Source organism: Amborella trichopoda, chromosome 7 (assembly GCF_054954075.1).
Source record: "Amborella trichopoda isolate Santa Cruz 75 chromosome 7, AtrichopodaSantaCruz75HAP2 v2.0, whole genome shotgun sequence".
Lineage (NCBI taxonomy): Eukaryota > Viridiplantae > Streptophyta > Magnoliopsida > Amborellales > Amborellaceae > Amborella > Amborella trichopoda.
In genome coordinates this window covers 17,288,146-17,308,929 of record NC_142342.1, presented here as the reverse complement: position 1 = coordinate 17,308,929, position 20,784 = coordinate 17,288,146, and the positions used below count along the sequence as shown (strand labels likewise).

Here is a 20,784-nt window from a genome sequence, read left to right as displayed (position 1 = left end):
CATATGGGAATAGACGATACTTATCTCAGGTCTTTTACGTCTCACGAGTTTGACGTATTTTCATTAAACAGGGTGGTTGTGCCCTGGATACACCCGACCTTTTACATCATACGGGGATAGACGGTACCCACCTCGACTCTTTTACGACGCACTAGTTTGAAGTCTTTCAATTGAAACAGGGTAGTTGTGCTCTGAATACACCCGACCTTTCACGTCATATGGGGGTAGATGATATCTGCCTCGGCTCTTTTACGTCACATGAGTTTGACGTCTTTCCTATCTCAGCTCTTTAACTTCGCACGAGTTTGATGTTTTTCCTGTCTCATCTCTTTAACATTGCACGAGTTTGACGTTTTTCCCGTTTTGGTTCTTTAATGTCCCACAAGTTTGACATTTTTTTCATGTCTAGGCTCGTTTAATGTCGCACGAGTTTGACATTGTTTTCCTATCTCGGCTCTTTAACATCGCACGAGTTTGACGCTTCTCCTGTCTTGGCTCTTTTACGTCGTACTAGTTTGACGTTTATCTTGTCTCAGCTATTTTACGTCGCACGAGTTTGACTTTTTTTTGAATTGGACTTTGGGACATCATACACACAGACGGGGATGAGCTTGCCTCATTTTGCCTCAGGGGATCTAGTCGACAGAAAAACGCTCCCAGACTAGCCAATATCGTCATTGGTGAGGTTCACCTATCTCCGATATGTGGCAATTGGTAGTTATACTCATTCAACCATGGAGTGCTTGACTAGTTTCAAACCTTTGTTATAGGCGTAGGAAGTTGGCTTCGAGAACGAGGCCAGATCGACTAATAGTTTAACCTCTTGTAGTGATGGAGGAAGTCGTTTTTAAAAGGGCTTTGGAAATTGACGGTTTTAACAATCAGATTGAAAAAACGATTTTAAAAGGGATGGGCCTTACAGTTTTGCCACCTGTGGCCCCTTTGGTGGTCATTTTCTTTATTATATTTTACCCAAAGACGATGAAAGGATTTCCTTGTGGGATCGTAAGAACTCAAAAGTCTTGAAGTTGTCTTTTTACCTTGGAGCTTTCATCTTGTGCTTCGCGGGTCCATGAAGAGTTCTTTGAATTCTTGTTTAGCTTTCATCTTGGAGATGTCCAGATGTTCTTTCAGGATTTGTCGAAGTCTCTTCGGTTTCCCATTCATATCACGCTCTCGCATCTTTCTGAGTAGGTTCTGTTGGGAATATGCAGGGTTTAGGAGGAGTCTTTGTTCACAGGATCTGCTTGTGCGGTATTGTTGGAACTTGTAAGTACTTTGTTTGTACTTGAGTGTTTTAAAATCAAAATTTCATTCTTGGAGACTTTTTTTTTTTTTTTTACCCGTGATGCCCTTTCAAGTTTTCACCACATCTATCTTTCTTTTTCTTTTCTTTTCTTTTCTTTTTTTTTTATTTATTTTTATTTTTTATTTTTTGTGATGCCTTTTTCAGGTTTGCACCACTCTTTTGAGCCTGTTACGGGTAGTATTTTATGAGATACATCGCATTGATGGGGCCGTTGAGCTCGCACCCCTCCTGATTCTTGATCTTGTAAGAATTGCCTGTGTGCACTTGGGTGACCACGAATGACCCCTCTCAATTAGGTTTGAACTTGCTTAAAGGGTATGGGTTTGCAGGAGTGTAGAAGATTTTCTTGAGTACCATGTCCCCTTCCTAAACTGTCAAGGAACAACTTTACTTTGGTATGCCCTCTCGATTCTACACTGGTATCGCGTCGTCTTTCATCCAAATTAACGAGGGCAACGATTCGTGCTTTGATCTTTTGTTCCTCATCTGAATCTTTGTGAATAAGCACTCGGAGAGATGATATCTCAACTTCAATGGGTAACACTGTTTCCATAGTATACACCAATGAGTATGGGGTCATGCCAATAGGAGTCTTCTCAGTTGTCTGGTAGGCCCACAACGTGTCATTTAGCTTTTGTGCCAATTTTTGCTACCTTTTGTTATTCTGTCCATAATTATGAAAAGTCCTTTGTTTGTAGCCTCTGCTTGTCTATTTCCTTGAGGGTAGTAAGGTGTGGAGAATTTCTACGTTATCCCAAACGTTTTGCATACCTTAGAGACCTTTTCATTTTTGAGATTGGATCCATTGTCAGTAATAAATGACTCAGGAGCACCGAACCTGAATACAATATTGTTCTTTATGAAACGGGCAACATTGTCTCTCAATTTTGACAAATGATGTGGCCTCTACCCATTTGGTGAGGTACTTTGTAGTCATTAATATAAAACGGTGGCCGTTTGAGGCTTTCAGTGAGATCATTCCGATGATATCAACACCCCACATGGCAAAGGGTAATACATGCGGTATTGAGTTGAGTGGTACGGACGGTGTATGGATGAGGTCTCCATAAAGCTGACATTTGGGACACCTCTTTACGAACTTCCAACAATCTTCAGCCATGGTGGTCCAATAATAGCCTTGACGGTTGATTTTTTGAGCTAAGGCGGTAGCACCAAAATGACCTCCTTCATTATGTAACTCAGTCAGTACTTGGTCGATTTCTAGCTAATCATGACACCGTAAAATGATGCCATTGAAGGACTTTTTTAACAGGAGATCTCCTCTTATTAAGAATCCCATAAAAAACCATCAAAGGGCTTCTTTATCCTTTTTGATGGCTCCTTCAGGGTATAACCCATCTTTCAGCAAGGACAGAACATCGTGCAACCATGGTTTTGCCTTAACTAGCGCATCTGAAGCCACGAGAGACACTTCCCTATCGTTCTCATTTTATTGCTCTATTTTTTTTTCGATCCTTAGTGGGGAAGGATCATGTTTGTTTTTGATATAGAATGACAGCATGGATATTTTTGGAGGAATATCAACCATTTAAGCAAGGTCGCAAGGGCATCAGTGAACCGATTATTTTCCCTAGGTAAATGCTAAAAGGTGATTTTCCTGAAATATGAGATCATCTTTTCCACCTTTCTTAATAGGGTTTGAGTTTTTCTCCTTTCACCTTCCAAATCCCTTGAACTTGGTTTCTAATGACTAAGGAGTCACCAATCACTCGTATTTGTTGGATTTTCATTCCCATGGCGTTTTCGAGCCCGGCTATCAAGGCTTCATATTCGACAACGTTATTGGTACATGAGAAATTCAATCTAATGACTGCTGGCATTAAAATCTTCTCAGGTGAGCATACTATGACTCATATAGCTGACCCGTATTCATTCCTTACACCATCGAATTATAGCTCCCAAATTTATTTCTCAATTGTGAAAAGGTTCTCATCAGGGAGATCTGTGTTGACGGGGAGTGTTATCTGGCAGTGTGTGTTCAACTATGTGGTCAGCGATGGCTTGTCCTTTGATTGATCTTTGAGTAACATATCCGATCTCGAACTCTCTCAATAGCATTCTCCACTTCGCCAAACGTCCATTCAGAACTGGTCTCTCCAATAGGTACTTGAGTGGGTCAATTTTTTAGATGAGCTTGATTGATTGAGATAAGACTTAATGTCTTTAACTTCTGCATGGCCCACACAAGCGTCAAGCAATGCTTCTCCACATCTGTGTATCATGTCTCATAGTCCATCATAGTCTTGCTGATGTAGTCTATCGTTTGTTCTTTTTCCATGGTTATCGTATTGTCCTAACATTGCCCCCATGGTCTTGTCTCTCACTGACATGTATAGGAATAGGGGTTTGTCTGGACTAGGAGGACTAATGATAGGTTTGGTGAGGTACTCTTTGATTTGATCAAACGCTTCTTGACACTCATTATCCGATATGAATGGGGTATCTTTCTTGAGTAGTCTATTAAACGACACACACTTGTCTTCTAGTTTTGAGATGAAAGGCCTTATGACTTGCATGAGACCTTGCAGCCCACAAATTTCTCTGATGTTCCGGGGAGAGGGCATTTAGTGAGGGCTCGTATTTTGGACGGGTTCACCTCAATGCCTCTTTGGCTTACTATAAAGCCTAGTAATTGCCGGATTCAACCCCAAAGTTGCATTTTTGGGAATTTAGTTTGAGTTGATGTTTCCGGAGCCTTACGAAAATGGTTATCAGGTTAGTGAGATGATCAGGCCTGGTCTTCGACTTGACCAGAATGGCGTCGACATAGTCTTCCATGATGGTGTGCATTAAGTCATGGAAGATGCTAGTCATTGCCCGCTGATAAGTTGCCCCTGCATTTTTTAGATCGAAGGGCATGACTTTGTAGCAATAAGTTCCCCATTGCATTATGAACGAAGTCTTGGTCTGGTCTTCTTCTGCCATAAAGAACTGGATGTAACTTGAGAATCCATCCATGAATAACAACATCTTGTGCCCCGCAGTGTTATCGACCAAGGCATCTATGTTTGATAATGGAAAACTGTCCATTGGGCATGCCTTGGTTTGGGATCGACCTGTAAGCTGAGGCATGAACAATGTACCTGGGTCAACTAGACTTTTGAGGGCAGCTTGGACACCTATCTTGCTTAAGGGTCAGTTTGAGTCGACACCTCTATTACGTACAGTATTCAGGACATCTTGAGCTGTACTACGGTGGCTCAAGGTTGGGTTAGATCCCCTAGAACTAGGTGGGTCTTGGTTTTGAGGTCGCTGCACCTCAGAGTAATCTTGGTTTGAGTTTCGAGAATTGGCTTTAGATGTTGCATGAATTTCTTCCCTCATTAAACTTCTACTTTGGTTGCCTAAAATCTCCTGTAGGACGACGCTTGGTCAGACTCCCTGACTATTCAAGGTTTTTTGGGGCAGAGCCAGCTTTTCGCGCCTCACAGATCTTAGAGTTAGGAGTGGATGCTTGGGACTCTGCCTCTAATTGAAGACTTGGGTGTTGGATAATAGATTGTCCTGAGGTCTATCAAAAACTTGAACGGATTGTAGGATATTGGTCCCTAGGTTTGGGCAGGTTAGGCTTAGAGTCAGCCGTGGAGCAGTCATCATGGTCGCCTTGAGTGACTGACATGGTGATTGATTTTGGCTGGGTTCCAAAATCTAGACTTAGGTAAGATCTAAACTCGACGACTTAGGGCAAAACTAGCCTGACACTAGGGGTAAAAACCTTAGCTAAGACATAAGCTAAGACTAGATTGGAACCTAGACTTACTAGACTCAATGGATTGTGGTTAAGACCCTGAACTAGGGTAAGCCTAGTCTAGCTCTAGAGGAAACTCTTAAGCTTAGAACTATGCTAGAACCTAGACTAAGATCTAGACTAGATGGTGCACAAGTCTTAGCTCGAACCAAGAGTGGGTCTAGATTTGGAGGGGTAAGCAACCCTAATGTATTTTTTTTTATATTTTTTTATCTTTTTAATTTTAATGAAACACAGTTAAACTATGCATGATGAAAGTAGAGAAAATATGATTTCAGTCAAAATTAACAAACTAAAATAAAATCAAAAGGGCAGAAACAGAACAGATCTATCTAAAGAAATTTTTTTTTTATATTTTTAAAAATTTTATTTTAGGTCAAAAATTGGTCAACAGGGAGCAAAAAGTCCCTGGAATGGTCATGTGGGATCCCATAAGTTTTCTGGGACACTTGCAATTGGGAGACACAGGCCAGGCGGCCCTAGTGGTGTCGCCCTTGCAAGGTGAGCGACATGGTTGGTGTCGCCCAAAAAAATATAATTTTTTTTTTTTATCTTGTTAAAAAAAGATCTCTCAAATTTTAACACCTTAAACTAATTAAAAAGATGTAAGTAAAGTGGTAGAGAAAGTGGGACACATCGAATTCAGATTTGAGGCCAGATTTACCCAGAAACGAGTAGATCTAATCTCATACCTGTGGTAGAGCCAGCATGATCTAGAGCATTAAAATACGATTTTTAAGACACGTTAGCCGATAAAAAATAAATAAAAGAAGTCGAATAGTAAAAAGAAGAAGAAAGACAAAGGAAGAAATAATACCAAACCGGGCCAAATAGCCCAGGATTCCCGAGCCTTCGAGGGCTCGCCCGTATCAGAACCGGTCCTCTTTGCTTCTCTGATTCGGATGTTGACCAGCAGATCTCTGGTGTAAAGGGTTAAATCTAGGGTTGTTGTGCCCTAGTTCGAGTTTTCATCTAGGGTTTTTGTACCCTAGGTCTAGGTTTTCTTAGTCTTGGAGGTTAGGACTTCAAGAGGCTAGGGTTTCTATCTTCTCTAGGGTTTTCAATCTAGAGATTTTTCTAAAGCTATCGGTCTTTCTCAGGGTCCGGAGGTGAATTTCCTTAGTTTTCTAAGGGGTTTGTGATATCCAGAGGTTGAATATAAATTCTGAGATTTTCTCTATTTTTTTAGGATTTGTGGGGATTTTTTTAAAATTTTTAGGAATTTTTTAAGGGTTTTTCCTATTTTTAGTATTTTTGGACAATTTTCCTAATTTCGAGAATATCTAAGATTTTTTTGGTCTCTTTTTCTCTCTTTCTGGGTTAGGGAGAGGAGGTATTTATAAGATTCAATTGGTGATTTTTTTTCTTAATTGTTTGGAGTTTTTTTTTTAATTTTTGGATTTATCTTGAAGTTTTAACCTTATCTAATTAAAGAAAACACGTTTACTACATCATCAGATGCATTGACTACATCATGAGCCCCCGTCTGGGTCTGTTGTGCCCGTTACAACCCGGCTCGTGGCCCGACAGTTGGGTCTTATAGGGACTAAATTGTTATTTATTATATCTTTTTATCCGTAGGTCCGACTCAGGCGATTCTTGAACCGTTGGAAAACTCTCGGGTTCTACTTCAAATTGGGATAGGATTTAGGTAGTTTTGTGGTAATTAAAATGGGTCTACTAGGATATTGTGGTCCTAAGAGTTCAAAAATCATAAAATTTGTCAGATTTAAAATGGGGTGTCTACAAAAAGTAAAGTATTTGAGAGTAGAAATTGCTCCATCCCATTCAACACGATAATGTCTAGCGCTTGTTCCCCTTCTAGCCGTTGTTTCCCTTTCTAATTAAAGGCTTTGTCTTGTAAAAAAAATAGCACTAAAACCACAAACTTTCAATTGGGGGTTTCCTCATCTTGCCATGTCTCAACAGTACCAAAAATGTTAAATTTAGTAAAAAAGAAAATACTAAACAAGCTTAGAACTTTATCTGTTGCAGAGTCATAAATATTAAAAAATCCACAGTGCAAGCACTGAAATCCCTATTTATTTTTATGTTTGATAACTGCAACCTTACCTTATTCTCTTGCTTGTTTTAACTTTTTTCCATTCCTCTGTCTTTTGTGCAAGTTTTTTTTGTGAAAGATCTTCATTAGCCCAGAGTTTTTCTCCTTTAATATTACGTCGATTGTCCCAATCTTTCCATGATCTTTTCTTGAGAAAGATTGGGACCCAATTTTTTAATAAATTATAACCAGGATCACTAGAGCATACAAAAAAATAAACTTTTAAAATTAAAATGATATTTTTTTTGGAAAACAACTTTCAATGTTAGTTTTATTCTTTTAGGGGTGTGGTTTGCATAAGGCAGACGCCCTAAAAAATCGAAGTAAGGCGCACCTTGAAACCGTTGAAGGAGATTATTTCAGTACTAGAAATCTTTGTGATACCCTAAAAATTTGCTTTCATCTCTAATCATAAAATTGACAGCTTAAAAATAGTGTAGATCGAGTATATCTATGAGCACTTAATAACCTTGAAAATTGACGTCCCAGAAATTGCATTAAAAGATGCATATTTCGGAGAATTGAAATCTATTTTTTGTCAAATTCATACATCTTGAGGTTGAGATGATCGTTTTGAGGATTTTTTTAGCATAAAAAACAGCTTTTTTTAAGGAATTTTTGAGGTGCTCTTTAATTTGATTATTTAATGCCAGTTTTGTGTATCATTCTTTTAGATGGATGCTCGGTGCGTCGGGGGACACTAACATTGACTTTGTGTACCGGACACAAAATACACTTCTTGCTCTGACAACTATCATTTAAACCCTAAAGAAACTCCCTCTCTTTCTCTCAACCTTCCTTGAACCGTGACTTTTCTCTCTCCCTCCTTTCTCTCATGAATATAAGTAGGTTAAAAAAACTGAAAGGTATGCTGTAATTTTGTCAAGGAAAAAAATAAAAATAAAAATTGTAAGGGTGTTAAAGGTGATCTTTTAATTTGATAAGATTCCATGGGCTGTCCATAGACTGAGAGGTTGGAGCCACACTCTCATGTATTAGTTATATGGGATAAAGCTCAATTCAATTTAAATTCATACCCTCCCTCAAAAAACTCAAGTGAATAAGTTTTGGTCCTATTTCAAACCAAATTAGACTTTTGGGCCAAAGCCTAAAGTCTTCATTCATTTTTCATTGAAATAGTATGCTTTGACGTTATTCTTGTTAAGGTGGTTAGTGTTGGGCAAGAGCCAAAAGTCTTGATTCATTTTTCATTGCAATGATATGCTTTGATGTTATTCTTGTTGAGGTGGATAGAGTTGGGTCAAAGACAAAAGTCTTCATTCATTTTTCATTGGAATAGTACGCTTTGATGTTATTCATGTTGAGATGGATAGTGTTAGGCCAAAGCCAAAAGTCATCATTCATTTATCATTACAATAGTATGCTTTGATGTTATTCTTGTTGCGGTGGATAATGTTGGGACAAAGACAAAAGTCTTCATTCATTTTTCATTGCAATTGTATGCTTTGATGTTATTCTTGTTTAGCTGGGTAGTGTTGAGCAGAAGCGAGAACTCTTCATTCATTTTTCAATGCAATAGTATGCTTTGATGTTATTCTTGTTACCCTGTGTTTAACCATGAATAAGAGCTCATTTTGAGTTAAAATTGACTTTGCTTATAGATGAAATACATATTCAAAATGCCTTTGAGAAAATGCTCGGGAATTTTCAGATTTGGATCCGGTAGGAAAAGAAACCAAAGGGGAACTAGTGGATCACTAGAAAATCCCATGGACCCCTCTTAACTTTTAAGTTAGAAGAAAAGGATGATTAAACCCTTCTGCACCCTTTTAACTTCCTAAATTATAATATCTATATATTTTGGTTCTTTTCTAAGGTTACGGTTTATGAGTCATGTGACTCATGCGTAATAGCTACACACCCTCTTTCCATGAGGATGACTATTGTACACAAAAAAGTAAAATTTTAAAATAAAAAATGATATTTTTTTGGAAAACAAGTGTTCACTGTCGGTTTTATTCTTTTAAGGGTATTGTTTACATAAGGCTGAGGCCATAAACTAAGGCACACCTTGAAATCATGTTGAAAGAGGTAATTTGAGTACTGGAAATCTTTATGATAGCTTGGAAATTTGTTTTCATCTCTAATTATGAAATTAAAAGCTTAAAAATAGCAGATCTATGAACACTTTATAATCTTGAAAATTGATGTTCTAGAAAATGCATTAAAAGATGCATTATTTCTGAGACTTGAAATCTATTTTTCTCATATTCATACATCTTGAGGTCGAGATGATCGATTTGAGGATTTTTGGGCGTCAAAACAACCTATTCTCGTGAATTTTTGAGATGCACCTTAATTTGATTGTTTAGGGCCTCACCCTCATATAAACGTTTTCCTTCTGTTAATGGGACCGCCACATTTTTGTATCTCTAAGATGGATGCTTGGAGTGTTAGGGGACACTAATGTTGACTTGTGCCCCCGATGCAAAATACGTTTTTCTTATCTCTAATGACTATGATTTAAACCCTAATCCCCTCTTTGTCTGTTCTCCTCACCCACAAACCATTTCTCTCTCTCTCTCTTAAACTCCCTTGAGCCCCGATTTCTCTCTCTCTCTCATGAATAAAGGATATGTTGCAATTTGACCAATGAAAACAATAAGTAGGAGTGTCAAATGTCCTCTTCTTTTATTTTTGTAGGATTCCATTGGCAGTCATGGATCGAGAGGTTGGAGCCACTCTCTCATGTGTTGGTTATATGGGATAGAGCTCAAATCAATTTAAATTCATACCCTCACTCAAAATCTCAAGTAAATAAGTTTTTGTCCTCTTTCAAAAAAAATTAGAATTTAAGATCTAAGACAGTTTAAGGACTGCTCTTCTAGTCGGCTTCAATTGAAGTCATAACACAACTCACAAGTAAAGAGTTTATCTTTCTTACTTGGTTGGTTGGTGATGCCTCAAGTGCCGGCTGGGCTACTTCTCATGCTAAGGGTAGAATTCCGCTTGGGTTACGCTCATTTCTAGCTTAAAGGCCGTAAGTCGGGGGCGGCAACCAAATAAGGCAGGCCTTTAACAAACATCTCTCTCTAGATTCAACTATTCTCACATAGAAGATTATGAGGAAGTCACTTTCCATGGTTGATAGGGCACTAAGTAAAGAATCCATTGGTTCATGTCCCATGGAAACTCCTAGTAGATTGGGAGGATGTTGAGTAACAAGGCTAGGTACATTCCAATGAACACCTGATAAAAATTGAGGTGTGAATGACCACTGGATAAGTTACTAATAAGCTTTGTGTTGAAGATATATTGTTTAGTTCCATATAAGACTAAGTACGTTCTAAATGAACGCCTGATTGGAGACTTACAACAAAGTCAGTAACACACATCGGATGATTGCCCTTAAACATGCCCTTGAAGATATTTGGAATTGGCTTAACCCATATTCGTATCCATTGTTAGCTGGAAGATGCCTTGGTGGTCACCTAAGAAGCTTTGTGTTCTGGAATCGAACTGAGACTTTCGAGGATCCATGTTTGAGGCATTATATCCCTCTCTCTTGAAGTCTCACATCAATCGGCAAACTAAAGCTACCCAGGGATGAGTTAATCTATCACCATATCAATATGTAGACTAAAGCTATCCGGGGATGGCTTAACCCATCACCACATTAAGCGGCAGTCTAAAGCTTCCCGAGGATGGCTTAACCCATTACCACATCAGTTGGAACTTTAAAGCTGTCTGGGATGGCTTAACCCATTACCACATTAGTCGGCAGTTTAAAGCTGCCCGAAGATGGCTTAACCCATTATTATCGCCTGAGAGTTAAGGCCTTAAAAGCCTTATGTACCATGCGACATTCGATTACCAAAATAGAGATTTCTTCCTCAATACAAGGAGTTTTTTCATGAAAGCAGAGTTGTTGGATTCTTGACTCACCCTTAAAAGTTGTGGCATGGATTAAGTTGAACAACGGAAATGGTTGCGGTCTACTGATAATAGTGTCAGATCCTGATTTTACTCCCCCGAGACCATGATGTTCGAATGTTTGAAATTCAAGATAAGCATCAATAATTATACTTGTGTGAACAATTCAACAAGGAGATTAGCAGTGTGAAAAGATAAACACAAGAGGTAAACAACATTATGAAGATAAGGATTATGCCCTGCAAGTTCTACAATTCAAATGAAAGGATAAGGCCAAGGTGAAGATGGAGGGTGGAGATTTGAAGATGGAAAATGCATGGTTATCCCTTGAAAAACTATAACTTAACAGTATAAAAAGGGGATCTCTTGATTGAAGAGGGGTCACACATTTTTCATAGATACCGTCTAATAGAGATAAGCATTATTGCGGGCTTTACTAAGAGTAGGAATGAGAGTGAGATATTCAGGACACAAAGAGAGAGATAAGTATCTCCTATGATTCACTTGAGACCCGTTCTCTTAGGAAGACCACACTCAAAGGACAATATCCTTGGATATATCCACATGTATATGGGCCGATATGCCCTTGATGTTATCTTTTCTTTTAATATATCTGTATATTTTCTTCCTTAAAAATAAATGTATAGGTTTCAACGTCAAAATCAAAGGTGTTTGGCTTATTTTCCCTTTTCTTTAGCCGATGTAAATTATAACAGGGGATTAAACCTCTAGAATTGTTCATTGTCCAGTATAATATAAGACCTGTGTTTCTAATATATAATGCACGGTTGAACTTGGGCCTGAATGTGATGTCCTCTGGTTTTCTACTTGGAATCCAATGTTTGTTTAAGCATTTCCTTTTTGTTTAAGCATTCACATTTCGGACCATCCAATTCTCTGGCGACTCCATTGGGGAGCAATTAACCTCTTATCTCTATTTGGATCTAGGAAATCAAATCTCTCTCTGGGATATGTCCTGAGTCATGATCTCTATCCCACATTTACTCTTGTGTCTACTTTATTTATCCTGACGAGCGAACCCCTACATTAATCACAGGTCGTCAGAGGAAACAATGGCTACAATAGTGACATCTTTCCAAGTAGGAACCATGGAGGTCTCGCTGCATTTTTCCCCAACTACAGACCAATCTGCCTTCACTAAAATTGTGGCTAGTCCACATGTTACGAAAACAGCAGTAGCAAAACAGGAGTTTAGGCCGCGAGCCTCAAAGGTTAGGATAGTGCAAAAATCCTGGCCTCAGGTGGACCTAGTCCCAAGAAGCATACAGTTGAGGGTAATCTTGATTTACCCCAACAAGGTTCTGCGAACAAAAACCGATAAAGGTGCCTTGGCTTGCAATGTCTTAGGACAGACACAGACACGACGTCCTGCACGGCAAACCATCTCTGCATGTAAGAAAGATATCCGTGCAGTTCCTGTAAGGTTTAGGCCAGGACCCTCGCCTTTTAAACCCACCATTACATCACCTTTGGGCTTCCGATTCCTAACCTTGATCATATGAGTTATGTGCTCAGCTGTCCATGATGATCATTGGTTGACGTTTAAGAATCCTTGCAATACTAATTTTCTCAGGTCGTTGTATGCTGCTCATATGCCGACAGTTACGCGTCTTTGTGATGTTAACTTGTTTGGTCCCAGCAATGCTCACCGACCGGCGGTTAGGAATCTTCGCAATGTTAATTTTCCTAGGTCGTCGTATGCTGCTCATATGTCGGTGGTTAGGCATCTTCACGATGGTAACTTACCTTGTCCTATAAATGCTCACCGACAGGAGATTAATTATCTTTGCAATGCTAATTTGCTTAGATCGCCATATGTTGCTCATATGCTGGTAGTTAGGCTTCTCGCGATGCTAACTTGCCTGGTCCCAGCAATGCTCACTGACGGATAGTTAGGAATCTTCACAATATTAATTTGCCCAAGTCACCGTATGCTGCTCATGTGCTAGCGATTAGACGTCTTCGCGATGCTAACTTGTCGGGTCCTAGAGATGCTCACCGATTGACATTTAGGAATCCTTGAAATACTAATTTTCCCTGGTAGCCATATGCTGCTCATATGCAAGCATTTAGGCATCTTCGAGATGCTAACTTTCCTGGCCCCAATAACAGTCACCGGTAGGCGGTTAGGAATCTTTGCGATGCTAACCCGCCTAGGTCACCATGTGCCGCTCGCTCCCAGACAGTTAAATATTTCCGCAACTTAGCACAAGATTATCATAGCCCTCCTTTTACCTCCAAGGCTGAATCCAAGAAGTACGACCAAACCCAAAGATGCATGTTAATACAATTCTTAAACACACACACGTGATCTTTACATAGTACATCCTTGAGAGAGCAAGGGAAGCCACCTGGACAGACAACCGCCCCATGATCAATACACTATCGCAACAGGTTAAGCTCGGGACCCAGGTCGATCTGAAAGGAGATCTCACACGATTTAGGGGACGATCTCCTCGAAATATGGACTTGCCATGAGACAGGGGTAACCTTCGAGAAGACCAATGAAAATGAAGAACCTCCAACGGGCAAGATTTCCGGGGGTTCGACGACATCTCGTCTCTCTCGTCTAATGAGGGACCCCCACCCATTAAGTATCCCACGAAAAGTGTGAAACGCCATCAAGTTAGCACAAACACTCATGTCACTCTTAGTGTAGCCAAGGCATGAAAGGATCCCTCCATTCCCACTAGCACATCGTCGTACCCTTTCGAGCTATCCGAGAACATCATGTTGGTCTCGGATAGTGAATCGACCAAACCGATTGAGCAAGAACCTGTTGTAAATGTGATGATGGGGCCAAAGAAGGGAATAACTCCGTTGAGTCAGAGGAAATCGGGCAACTGAGGTCTATGTTGGCCCAAAAAGAGGCCGAAGTTCAAGCGCAAGCAGGCAAACTTGAGATGTTAAAAGCAGCTTAGGTAACTCCTACTCTCGGCACTCCTTTAGGGCAGCAATCCTTAAACTCGATCATAGAAAACCGATCAACTAGAGAGCCAATGCCACATCAACCTCTGCATCTCCCCAGTACTACTTTAACTGCAGAAATGGTGCATGATCTGATAACGGAAAATCTATGATCGCTGCACCTCCATGGAATACAGTTGATAGACACTTATCAAAAACCATATCTTGCATATGTCGACGAAGTACCGTATCCTTCGGGGTATCAATGCCCCAAGTATCTAAAGTTTGAGGGGCAAGGCTCCCCTCATCAGCATTTGGCTCACTTCATATCGTTGTGTGCGGATATGACCAACAACGAGAACCTTCTGATGCAATAATTTGTACTGTCATTGTCAAGGCCAGCGTTTGCTCGGTACTCGTGACTGCGTCCTGAAACCATATTTACTTGGAAGCAAATGTAAAAGGCAATTTTGGCGCGATTTCACAACACAGAAAGAGAGGTTCACTTGTCCGAACTCCTCAACATAAAGCAAAAGGATCACAAACATGTTTGGTTCCTCACTGGCATGGAACATGATCTCATTTGAAGTGTGACGATGTGTTTCACTCCTTTGTAGGTTCTGCTACGAACCGATGAAGCTATAGGAAAATAAAAAATATATATAATTTAGCCAATATATATTTATAGGATTTCCAAATATTTGTTTGAAAAGTTACAGTCATATACATAAGGTAAAACTTCTTAATACGATAAAATATTTATTTATTTGAAACATAATATTTCACCAATTTATAATTTCTTAAGTGAAATGTAAAACAATTCATTTTTATATAAAGAAAATATGTTGTAAGTAATTTTAATTTGCACATTACTCCCATATTATAAGTTAAATTATGAATATCTAAAATATTAAATATTTTATTTTTATGAGAAATTTTGGGAAATCAAAACTTAAAATATTAATTAATAAACAAAATAAATTTAAATGTGTAATTATACAATATGATGAATTGGGGTGCTCAGGCAGGGTTGGTTGCTTTCTTTTTAATTACTAATGTTTATTTGAAAATGCAAAAAGTCTTTATCATTTTGAAAAAAAAATACTAAATAAATTATACTTTTTTATTAATTTTAAATATTTATTTTAAAAGCTATACATTTCTTATAACAATGATTTCAAATTTAATTAGTAAATGAATTTAAAATTATAAATATAAATTAAATTTCATAATTGGCCAATGTCATAAGTAATAAATCAAAATTGACCAATGTCATAATTAATAAACAAAATTAAATTATGTGAAGGATCTAATTCATGATCAAATAAATGAAGGGACTATAGTCATGGATACTGCCCCTCCTAAATGCCGAATCCACCAGGTCTCTATATTCGAAAAGGTGGAAGGGTGCCCTTACCCAGAACACTTCGAGCTATGATTAGAGTACTCTGGGACTATAAGTTGATATCGAGAAATTTTTAGAGCATGGCTGGAGAACTTATGTGAGTCGTAGCGAAAAGAAACGAATGTAGGTTGAGGATCTGAAAAGTGCCCGTATAGAGACATTAGAATCAACACTATCACAAATGAGGATAGCCGTAGAAGCTCCTTCCCCTTCTCAGGGACTTACAAACCAAGGTAGGAAATGACCAAAGAAAGGAGGAAGTGGAGGTTCTCAGTCTACTCTACCACCATATCATACCTTGAACGATTTCATGCCCAAGCCGATGATGATGAATGACCTTCAAGAACAAGGAACAACAAGTGAAGCCCTTCTTGAAAAAATTTCTAATGTGACCTGGGTAGTCAAAGCTGATTCTGAACCTCAGGCTATGCAGTTAGAGGTAGGATCCGACAAGAGAACTGCAAAAATCAAACCTCCTAAGGATGATGCTGCCCTAAAAAATTAATGCATGAGGTGGAAGTACGATCCAAAACATCCAATGCCACAGGTCATTCAAAACAGTCGGCGGATGGAAAGTCTGGTGACTATAATGTGGCTTCACATTTAAGGAGAATACCTGCTGCTATAAGTGTCTGTGACACCCTCATGCTTTCGAAAAAATTTCGAGCGGCCTTTATACAAGCCCTTTCATCTCCTGAAGAATTCCAGACCAAGGTTGATTGGGTTGAACTTGACCCAACGTTTCTACTTGATGCCATGCTAGTCACCTTCTCTAATGCGGACCTGCAGTTGGGGGCAAAGCCTCATAACTGTCCCTTGATGGTAGACGAGACTTTACATGCCGTCCACGTCAACTGGATAATGATCGATGATCAGCCGTGTACTTACTTTCCTTGATAACCTTGAAGTCTGTGGGAATGGATGTAAACAACCTGCAAGAAGGACATATAATAATTTAGGGTTTCAATGAGGCTACTCAACAAGCTATAAAGAGTATCAAATTGAAACTCATAATCTGAGAATTGGAAGGATAGATGACATTTCAAGTCATTGAATCTGAAGTGTTGCTAGGGTGCCCATGGTTGCACAACAACAACATCATCCCTCCGACCCTCCATCAATGTTTCAAGTATTTCTATGAAAGAAAACAACATACAGTCTATGTAGACGAAAAACCGTTCACTAAGGTAGAATCTCATTATGCAGATGTCAAATTTTGCATTCTCGAGAATCTGATGCTTACTCTACCCCAGATTCGAAGAGTGAGGGTGATTTCGATGAAGATCATGGGATTGGACAAGCCTTGATTAAAGCCTTCAAAGGTCTGGATATTGAAACAGGAGCCGGACCACTTACTTCTATCATGCCAGTGAATATCGAGCGAGACATGTTGTACCATAATGGAGATGGTGTGATCAACTGTAATGACCCTAAATTTTTGAAAAAAAAAAAAGAAAAAAATAAAAAGGGTAAAGTAAGAATAATAAAATATAAAGTATGGACCATGGTGTTAAAGTACACCACGGGACCACCCTTTTTATTTAACATGATTTTGCATCAAAAGAAATTAAAAATAATAATAAAATAATACAAGGGTGAGGTGTCCATCATTAGACACTCATTAGTGTGAGGTGGCACCAAATGGTATTAAGTGGCCATAAAAATGAGAGGTGGCAACAAAAAGACATGAGGTGGCTTAGAAAATAAAATAAAAGGGGACACATGGAGGACATGTGTCAAATAGGGACTAACTCTCCTCACTTATAAATATCTACCATTAGCCTTTAATGAATCCTCAAATTGGTTTCTCTCTCTTCACTCAAGGTAGCTTCTTCTCTTAGAACACGTAAGTCTTTTACATTCTCTCTTATTGCAACCATACTTTTCTCTCTCCCTCATCATAGCTTATTGATAATGTTCTTATAATTCTATTATGATAATAATATTCCCATTTTCATAATAATACTACTATTAATATCTTATTATGATAATATTTATGCTCTCTCTCTTTCAATCATTTTTCTCTCCTTTATCATATTCTAATAATGATACTCCCATTTCAATTATTTTCTCTACATCATCATACTCTCTTAATAATATTATGTTTAATAACATTCTCATAACGATAGTGTGCTTTTTAATCATGTTCTCATCATTAAGCTTTCATGAGAATATTATGATTATAATATGATAGTATTCTTATAAAAATAATAATATTGGTTGTATAATATTTTCTTTCTCTTATAATAATATGGTGATTGATAAAATTCTCATGATAAATGATGATTAATAATATTTTCATTATCATACTTTTATGATGCTATCATGATAGTTTCATTATTCTAAAATGATAGTATTTTTATAAAAATAATATACTTAATAATTTCATGAAGTATTATTTTCTCATAATAATAATAATAATATTTATCTCTCTTAGATGAACATATTAATCATTCATCCCATATAAACTCATTTAGCCTCTTTTCTTATACTTTAGCTGAAGGTCAGTAATCTCAGTTTTGTTCTGGCAGTAGTAATAACACAACCATCTCATGAGATATAAAGGAAAGTGATCGCATTCTCCTGAAAAATAGTTTATTTCCGTCCAGCATCTTTATTTTATAAGTTTTATGTGTAAGTGACCTCATCCTCCTGAAAAATAGTCTGTTTTCAACAAAATAGTGATATTCCCATCCAGCACCTTTATTTTATAAGTTTTATGTATAAGTGATCCCATTTTCCTGAAAGTAGTTTGTTTTTAATGAAATAGTGATATTTCAGTCCATCATCTTTATTTTATAAGTTTTATGCATAAGTGACTTCATTGTCTTGAAAAATAATCCTTTTAATAAAATTGTGATATTTTTGTATTTAAATTTGGATTTTCTTAAAATCTCTTCTATTGATAATGAACTATTTATCATGTTACATTTCAAGAATGTCTTTTTAAAAATGCTACCTTTTAGAAATTATTGCTAAAATGTTTGACTGGTTACTTACAGATATTTCAATGAAAGTGATTGTTTAAATTGTTTCAAGTGAATTCCGATTAATGATTTCAATGATACTTTACATATATGATGCTGCTGCATTCTGATGTTAAAAGAGTTTCAAAGATAATTTAAGTATAAGGGGATCCATCTAGGACGCTGGTGGGGTATTTGGATTCATCCGGTACGTCAGTGAGGTATGATTGGAACTGCAGGGATTATTTGGACCCATCCATGACGTTAGTTGGGTATTTAGACTCATTTGGGACGCCGATGATGTATGATCGGATCCACAGGGATTGTTTGGACCTATTCGGTTATGCCGGTAGGGATTATTTGGACTCATCCGATATGTCGGTGCGGTATGATTGGACATGCAGGGATTATTTGGACCCATCCAGGATGCTAGTGGGGTATATACGTGGCCTACTTGGAACGCCAGTAGGGAAGTTTGAGAATTCTTTGAATGATGCATTTTTGTTAAAATGTTTACATGCATTTCAATGATTTGGATTATGTTTAATTATGCATTTCTGAAAGTGAAATTGATTTCTTTAAATGCTCTTCCTCTTATTGTTTTAATAGATCTCCCTTTCGAAAATATTTATATCTTCCAACCATGATTATTTTTTAGGACTATGATGATCACTTACTGAGTAGTCAAACTCATCAAACTATGGTAAATATTTTTCAGGATAATGCAGTCTTGTAGTTTGAATGCAGCATGACCATCTTTGAAGAATTTGTAGACATGATTGACCTTCCCCTTGTAACTTTGGGCTCAAATGCACCATTGTAATTCAAGAGATGTATATACCTAGCCTTCATGTTAATATCAGTTGTGAGCAAACCTTGTACAATTAAAATTACACTATTTGGTGCAATATGAATATACAAGTAAAATTTTTGAATTTGTTCTATGTATAGATAGTATAAGAATAGTCTGCCGCATCTTGGGAATGTTAGTAACCTTGGGGTGTGACATCAACTCACTCCTAAGTGAAATTCAAGGAGGGCAGCAAGAAGAGCATAAGACTCTTCCCCTGAAAGATGGAGCCTCAAAACCGTAGTGGAAGCTGTATAGCCCTCAAACCCACTGGATTATGAGGAATATGAACAATGACCGATCTACTAACCAAGGTTTGAATGATGGAAAGGGAATGATAGCACCCTTCCAGGCAATTGAAAAAGTGTCCCGTAAGAGGTTCAATATCCAAGACGTCGGATACACCTTGACTCTCGAATCAGGCTCAAAGAACGTGCATAAGAGAAAATGGATGGTCCAATGCACCACGACATTTGTGAGCAGCCACGATAAGCCGAGATCCAGACAATGAAGCTGAGATGGAGCCTGCCACGTGACAATTGGAAAGCGGAGGCCAGGCCACAATGGATGAATTGATAGAAATTGAGCTAGGCAAGGAAAGACATTTATGAGTTCGTCTCTAGACTCAAAGGAAAGAAAGCAATACATCGATTTCCTTCGCCTTAACTGAGACATCTTCGCATAGAATTACCATGAGATGTCGGGATAAGGTCCTACAGTAGCAACTCACAAGCTTGCTGTCGATCCTCATAACAAGCCAGTAAAGCACCCCAAAAGGAAGTTTCATCCGAACATAACACCTCAGATTGAGGCCGAAGTTAACTTGGTGAAGGCTGGGTTTATGAAGGAGGTGATATGCCCTAAGTGGCTCGTCAACATCGTGTCAGTTAAGAAAAAGAGCGGGCAGATAAGGGTTTGCATTGATTTTTGCAACCTAAACTCGACCTGTCCCAAGGAGAACTTTCCCTTACCCCTTACGGAAATCATGATTGACTCGATTGGAGCATGCAAGACCTTTTTGTTTATGGATAAGTACTCGGCTATAATCAGATTAGGATGGCCCCTAAAGACGAGGCGTTGACTGCCTTCATGACTACAAAGGAAATATATTGTTATAAGGTGATGCCCTTCGGATTGAAGAATGCTGGTGTTACTTATCAGTGTGCTATAACAATTATATTCGAAGACATTCTCCATGATTTTGTGAATGTTACGTCGATGACCTGGTTGTCGAATCGAGGGATAGATTCACTCCCCATGTAGATTTGGAAGTTGTGTTTAAGAGGCTGAAGAAGCACCAGTTAAAAATGAATCCCTTGAAGTGAGCCTTCGGAGTAAGCATCAGAGGGTTTGTGAACTAAAAATAAAAAACAAAATAGCTTGTGGCCGTTAGATGATACCAGGTTAATCCGAACCTTTGAAGGGTGGCATCTATATCATGTGGGCGCAATATACCATCCCTATGTGGAAACTGCAGACGATAAGACCACATCTTTTTTTTTTTCCCCCTTTTTGTTGACATGAGCGTACCAACTTCTTCGTTCATTTAATGGAGAATCACAACAAATCAAAAAAGAACACGTATAATCATAATCTATGCA

General features: G+C 38.3%; 1 long non-coding RNA gene across 1 annotated transcript; it reads left to right on the top strand.

Moving 5' to 3' along the window:
* The first annotated feature begins 17,164 nt into the window (after nt 1-17,164).
* LOC148781286 (uncharacterized) lies at nt 17,165-20,508 on the top strand. The gene is made up of 2 exons (XR_016059992.1): nt 17,165-17,213; nt 19,052-20,508. It is a non-coding gene; the product is annotated as an uncharacterized LOC148781286 (long non-coding RNA).
* Nucleotides 20,509-20,784: the final 276 nt, after the last annotated feature.